Here is a 7,181-nt window from a genome sequence, read left to right on the forward strand (position 1 = left end):
TAAGCTGATGGGCCTATAGTTTGCGCATCTAGTTTGCTTCCCTTTTTATGAAATGGCAGTAACATTGGCTTGTTCCATTCAATGGGTAAGGTACCAGATTCAAGAGACTTATTATATATTGTTGATAGCGGCTGTGATATTTCAAAGGCCACTTCTTTCAGTAAACGGGATGAAGGGAATCGGTCCCATGCTTTTAGTCACGTCTAAATTCAACAATTTTGCAAGTATGTCTTCTTGTGTAATATAAAAATCGGGGACGTTTAATTGATTTGTAACATTGAACGTTGGTATATTTGTAGTGTCTTCTTGAACAAACACAGATGAAAAATAATTATTTAAAACATTAGCTATATCTATATCCGAAGTACCCTTGGTACCATCATCTTTCAGTAAAACACTAACACCTGTTTTCTTTTCAACTTTCTGTTTCTCACATGATTGCTTGCATCATACAACATCTCACATGATTGCTTGCATCATACAACATCTCACATGATTGCTTGCATCATACAACATCTACATGATTGCTTGCATCATACAACATCTCACATGATTGCTTGCATCATACAACATCTACATGATTGCTTGCATCATACAACATCTCACATGATTGCTTGCATCATACAACTCTCACATCATTGCTTGCATCATACAACATCTCACATGATTGCTTGCATCATACAACATCTCACATCATTGCTTGCATCATCAACGTTCATGTTTCACAGCCAAAATGTTTGATCCGTCCCTTCATCACAATTCGTCCTTTCTCATTCTCTGTGGATTACAACGAAAAATATAAAGATCAAATTAATTATCAAATACAGTGATTATCGATAAATGTGATCAAAGCATGTCAAAGAGGTCCCAAGCCTACAGTAACACTTAATAATGACGATAATAATAATAAAACATAATAAATAATAATAATAATAATAATAATAATAATAATAATAATAATAATAATAATAATAATAATAATAATAATAAAACAACACAGCATTTAAACAAGCTGTAGAAACGCTAAAATTCTCAGATTGTAGGATAGATGTGATCAGGTACTCATTTTACACTTGAGTATGGTGAGAAATAGTCTCAACAAAAGACTCAATTGTGTGTTCTTCACATCAGGATTTGAACCTACAGCTTACAGTTCACATCCCTATTTATATATTTTTAGACCCTATTGGCCAGTCACGGATGGATTAGACTAGAGCGTATCTCTCCCTGCCAGGCAAAGTTGTCATACCAGTAAGATCAGGGGTTCAAGCCCCCATCACCACGAAAACATTTTTCTCTATTGTCTTCTGGCACTTTTCAACTCACTTCATTTCTTGTTGTTATCAACATAAGTGCCGTGCCTGCTCCACTCACTTTTCTGTTTGACCATTGACTGTTGAATCCTTTCTACTACAACCTACATCTTTTATAAGCATCTTTCTAATCAGTGTGTAATGGGTGCCCACCTTATTCTCTGGTAAATAAGACTTGACAAACGCCACAATACTTTCAGCATCTTGACTTTGGATGTCCACACCGTAAAAGTTCTGGGGAAATATTTAAAAAATAAAGATGAATCAAATTAAACCAAAATGTTTTGAAAAAATAATTATCTTCAATTTCTTAGAATAAGAACAATGACTGATTTATTGTGTGCGGCTGTTTTCTTGTCGTATGACACTCACCTTCGAATCAAAAGGTCCAAGGTTTCGAATCACACTTTCAACGGCGCATAGTTGATGCCTTGGAAAAGGCTCTTTACTAACATTCTCTCATTCAACTCAAGTCTAAAAGTCTCTGTTGGAAAAAAATTGGAATATCGCCAAACAAGCGTCATGTCTCGTCCTAACATGTTAAGTGTGATGTTTGGCTAGGGACCCCTTGTAAAGCGCTTTGAGCACGTTTAGCAGATATAAATGCTCCAATTTATCATGAATACTTCAGTGTGATTTTTCTTGTATTATTTTATTTCTCTTTGCCCAGCACGTGCTGACAAAGGGTTTGTACCCGAATCGCCCATTGTCTGTATTATTCCCATCCAAAGCCTCTCCATTATCGTCACTCTTTTCGTTATCATTTATTCAACCTTTCCAAAAGGATATTTAAACAAACCTGGAATTGAAAATTCCATGCAAAATGATTTTGTGAAAGAACTGGACTGAAGATAATGGCTTCTCATTTGTTAGACTGAGGACAGGGCATTGTGTACTGAAACACCAATTTATGTACCGTGACTGCGACCTGTTGGGGGGCACTAAAACTAAAACTAAGACTAAGGCCAGCCCCCGAATGTGTCCCCCTGATTGAAAATTATTAAACAAATATGCTAAAATGTACATCATTTGATGGATCTCAGTCTTCCCCAGACTTGAGACAAAGAACATTCGACAGGTGATTTCAATGTCCTGATATATCGTAGAAAGAAAGTCTTAGACGATGTGTATAATACCTTTATCTTTTTCTAAAGTGTGGGCAAGAATGAAATATATCAAATGATGTTAATTGTACCGTATTTGTTCATATATTTCAATCTGGCGGGCACATTTGGGGCTGGTCTTCTTTTAGTCATCCCCTATCAGGTCTTCATCACTCCATTCCACGGTACTCCCATGCCGTGGCGAGTCTGGCATGTGCTCTTGACAAAATGTGTGCTGATCTGGCAAAAACCCATCGGGTGTCGGAAATATTTGATTCCATTTTATCACATATTTGAATAGAGGTTCTCATGCAGCTTGAATGTTTGTCATTATTTTAAACAGGGCCCAAGGTATTCACAGGGCCCAAGGTGTTCACAGGGCCCAAGGTATTCACAGGGCCCAAGGTATTCACAGGGCCCAAGGTATTCACAGGGCCCAAGGTGTTCACATGGCCCAATGTATTTACAGGACCCAAGGTATTCACAGGGCCCAATGTATTCACAGGGCCCAATGTATTCACAAGGCCCAAGGTATTCTCAGGGCCCAAGGTTTATAATATACTGAATTCCGTAAATATACTGAGGCTGGTTTATAATACACTGAATTCTGTAAATATACTGAGGCTGGTTTATATTATACTGAATTCTGTAAATATACTGAGGCTGGTTTATAATACACTGAATTCCGTAAATATACTGAGGCTGGTTTATAATACACTGAATTCCGTAAATATACTGAGGCTGGTTTATAATACACTGAATTCCGTAAATATACTGAGGGTGGTTTATAATATACTGAATTCCGTAAATATACTGAGGCTGGTTTATAAAATACTGAATTCCGTAAATATACTGAGGCTGGCTTATAATATACTGAATTCCGTAAATATACTGTGGCTGGTTTATAATACACTGAATTCCGTAAATATACTGAGGCCGGTTTATAATATACTGAATTCCGTAAATATACTGAGGCTGGTTTATAATAAACTGAATTCTGTAAATATACTGAGGCTGGTTTATAATATAATGGATTCCATAAATATACTGAGGCTGGTTTATAATATACTGAATTCTGTAAATATACTGAGGCTGGTTTATAATATAATGGATTCCGTAAATATACTGAGGCTGGTTTTATAATAAACTGAATTCTGTAAATATACTGAGGCTGGTTTATAATAATGGATTCCATAAATATACTGAGGCTGGTTTATAATATAATGGATTCCATAAATATACTGAGGCTGGTTTATAATATAATAGATTCCTTTAAATTACTGAGGCTGGTTTATAATATACTGGATTCCGTAAATATACGAAAGTTGGCAACCTTGACAGTTTTATCCATCATATCTTGACCAAAAAAAAAAAAAAAAAGTTGAAAAAATTCAAAAATGGGGAGAAACTGACTTTTCATGTTGGTGAGTGCAATCCACAAGACAACATCAACAACTGATCCGCCTGTCCGATTCCCTTACCTGTTTGACACCTGTCTGACTTCCCCTGTAAAACCTGACAGTGGGATAAGCATTTGACCCCTGCCCTTTGACACACATGGGGATGCCTGTCACAGTCCACTTTACCTGCATGGCCAAATGCCTTCTAGGAGCTGGGAAATGAATTTACAAAAAACAACAATAGAAGAAATAGTCAATCCCAGCCAGTGGAATCAATGGTTATCTGCAGTTTTAAATAGATAACTATGATTGCTTGTTACCCTTTGGATGGGACTTTGTAACCAGCTATGACAAGTTGGGGCCCCGATAGCTCAGTTGGTAGAGCACTCACTTCACAAGCATGTGATCGATCCGGGTGCAGTCAAGATTTTTTTTTCTGACCCCCCCCCCCCCCCCTGTGTATTGTCCGTTTCACGCTATAGAAATCAGGATAAGCTCTGGCCCCAAGGGCCTTACTGCTGGGAATGACTCCTTTCTTTCTTGTCATGATATTATTTGGTATATTGGTCTGAATCATGGTGACAAATTAGGGAGCCAGCACTGATAGGTCCTTGGTTTGAGTCTAACAGCTGACTGTGGCTATGTGGTCTAGTGGTATGACACTCGCTTTCAGATCAGAGGGTCCGGAGTTCGAGCCTTGCTCATGCATAGTTGAGTCTTTGGAAAAGGCTCTTTACTCATATTCTCTCACCGTACTTAGGTGTATAAATGAGTACTGGGCCGTTTAACAGCGTTATCTCTGTCGGAAAAAAAAAATGTCACGTCCTACATGTTAAGTGTTGCTGTTGTCCAGGGACCACTTGTAAAGCGTTTTGAGAATGTTTAGTAGATATTGCGCTATATGAAAGTTCAATTTTAAAAAGTTCATTCAAAGGTTTAGCACGCTGTTTGTGTTATCTGCCTTGCTGAATCATTGGACACATAACATGCAGAATGACGCCTGTTAGGCGATAATACCATTTTTTTTCTGACAGAGATAACGCTGTTAGCAGCCAGGTTCTCATTTTACACCAATATCCATTAAATGTACTCAAAGCGCTTTGAGCACGTTTAGTGGATATTGCGTTATATAAAAAAAGCTCAAGATTTTAAACTCTGTGCGATGCAAAGCTGAGTCCTTGAAAAAGGATGTTTACTCATATCTCTCACCGTACTCAGGTGTAAAATGCGTACCCGGTCAATTGCAGTCTCTGTCAAAAAAAACAAATAAAAAATTGTAATCAAACCTCAAAATTGTCATGTCTCATCTGACAGAGTAAGTGTTGCTGTTAGATTGGGACCCCATGTAAAGCGCTATGAGTACGTTTAAAGAATGTTGCTCAATATAAAAACTCATTTTTTAAAAATAAATAAATTAAATCTTTAAAACATAAATTCCCTTTATTCATCCCATAGGGGGAATTTTTCTCTAGGATCTATTCCAAGGGAAGACTGGAATAATCCAGGCGTCAGCCGCAGTGCAGCGCCACAAATTGAGCTAAGGCGAGGTGACTTGCTCAAGGACACCTAGCGCAGTGGGTGATCGAACTCGGTACCTTTCAGGTACAAAGCAAAGACCATACTGCTGAGCCAAGCTCTCCTCAAGTGTTGCTGTAAGATTGGGACCCCATGTAAAGCGCTTTGAGTACGTCTAAAGAATATTGCTCAATATAAAAGCTCAAATTTCTTTTAAAAGACGGAACTTACCTCAGCCACCCGCTCAAATTCAGGCTTGAAGACCTGACAATGCCCACACCAGGGGGCGTAGAAGTCAACGATCCAGGGTTCTCACTATACAGAACATCCCGGACAAAATTCTCAGAGGTCAAGGTCTTGACCTTGCTGGGAAGGTTGTCGTGGACCCAGGCGTGCAAGGACGATGCATCTCGGTGCCAGCCATCGTAATGCCTGGGGATTTAAATGTTCAAGGTCACAGCACAGTTGTCATGTTACAGCCTGTGGATTTAAAAGTTCAAGGTCAAGCACAGTTGTCATGTTATAGCCTGGGGATTTTAAAAGTTCAAGGTCACAGCACAGTTGTCATGTTATTACCTGACCTGGTTACTCTCTCTCTCTCTCCCTCTGTGGCATATCACTTGGACGTAGCCTCCCACACAGTCCTTCGGAAGAAGTCTCTGTCTTGTGCCCTTCTGCCACATTCCGTCACGCCGTTTTTGAGCCTTTCCTGTATATCCTGTTGCCATCTTCTTTGTGGTCTTCCTCTGCCTCTTTTGCCCTCCGCCATGCCTCCATACATCTCTCTCTAGTGTGTCGTGTCTTTTCAGGTGCCCAAAGTAATTGAGTTTCAGCTTTTTTATCTTACTCATTAGCAGGGACTTTTTTAGTCCTAGGGGTTTTCATGATGTTTGCATTGCTTTCTTTGTTTGTCCACGGGATGCGTAAGATTTTTCTATAGCATTTCATTTCGAAGGGGGGTTATTCTCTTTTCTGATTCTTTGGTTATAGACCATGTCCGCATCCATATATTGCAGTGGGAAAAATACAGGATGTTAGGATCTTCATTTTCAGTCTGACTTTCCTCGCTCTTCCAGATTGCCATCATTTTGTTTAGTTTGTTGCTTGCAATTGTAAGTCTTCTCCTGATATCTGGTGCCGATTTTCCATTGGCTTCTATTTGTGCTCCAAGGTAAATGAAATTTGTAACATTTTCCAGTTGTTCTCCTTCTATTTCGCCCTGAGCAGTGCTGCTTTTATCTGTGCTCATTATTTTTGTTTTCTTTGCGTTTAATAATAGGTCTTTGTCTTCACTATGTTTTTTTACCGATTTTACTAGTTTGTTGAGACCTGTTGATGTTGTTGACGTAGCGCCGTGTCGTCTGCATATCGTAGGTTAGAGATTTTCCCTGCCATTTATCTTCACGGCACTGTACTCTTCATCTTTTTTTTGGCCACTGTTTGGAACCAAATGGAGATGAACTACCACCCTACGAAGCAAAGTAGAATGGGCAATTAAACAGCTCCCAACAGGAAAAATCAGCAGGAAACGTTTGAAATATCGGGGAGAAATGATCAAAGCTAGTGGAGACGAGGGGACTGCATTATATCACACTCTCTGTAAAATGATATGGCACGAAGAACGATGGCCAAATGAATGGACAAAGGCTGTATTTTTACCAATCCCCCAAAAAAAGGAGACTACAGCTATGCACAAATTACAGGACGATATCACTCATCAGCCATGCAAGCAAGATCTTACTGAAAATTATTTTGAAGAGATTAGAGAACGTGGTGAAGGAAGAAGTCAGCCAAACTCAAGCAAGGGTTTAGACCAAACAGGGGAACAAGAGACCAAAAATTTAATATCA

At 38.9% G+C, this 7,181-nt stretch overlaps 1 long non-coding RNA gene across 1 annotated transcript; it reads right to left on the bottom strand.

Annotated features, from left to right (window-relative positions):
• Positions 1-635: 635 nt before the first annotated feature.
• Positions 636-3,968, bottom strand: LOC144961359 (uncharacterized). Its single transcript, XR_013643133.1, has 3 exons — positions 3,898-3,968; positions 1,467-1,547; positions 636-777 (listed from the first exon to the last, which is right to left on the bottom strand). It is a non-coding gene; the product is annotated as an uncharacterized LOC144961359 (long non-coding RNA).
• Between the last annotated feature and the right edge of the window lie 3,213 nt (positions 3,969-7,181).

Source organism: Berghia stephanieae, unplaced genomic scaffold, assembly GCF_034508935.2.
Source record: "Berghia stephanieae isolate SIO BIC M18660-M18661 unplaced genomic scaffold, UCSD_Bste_1.3 scaffold2248, whole genome shotgun sequence".
Lineage (NCBI taxonomy): Eukaryota > Metazoa > Mollusca > Gastropoda > Nudibranchia > Aeolidiidae > Berghia > Berghia stephanieae.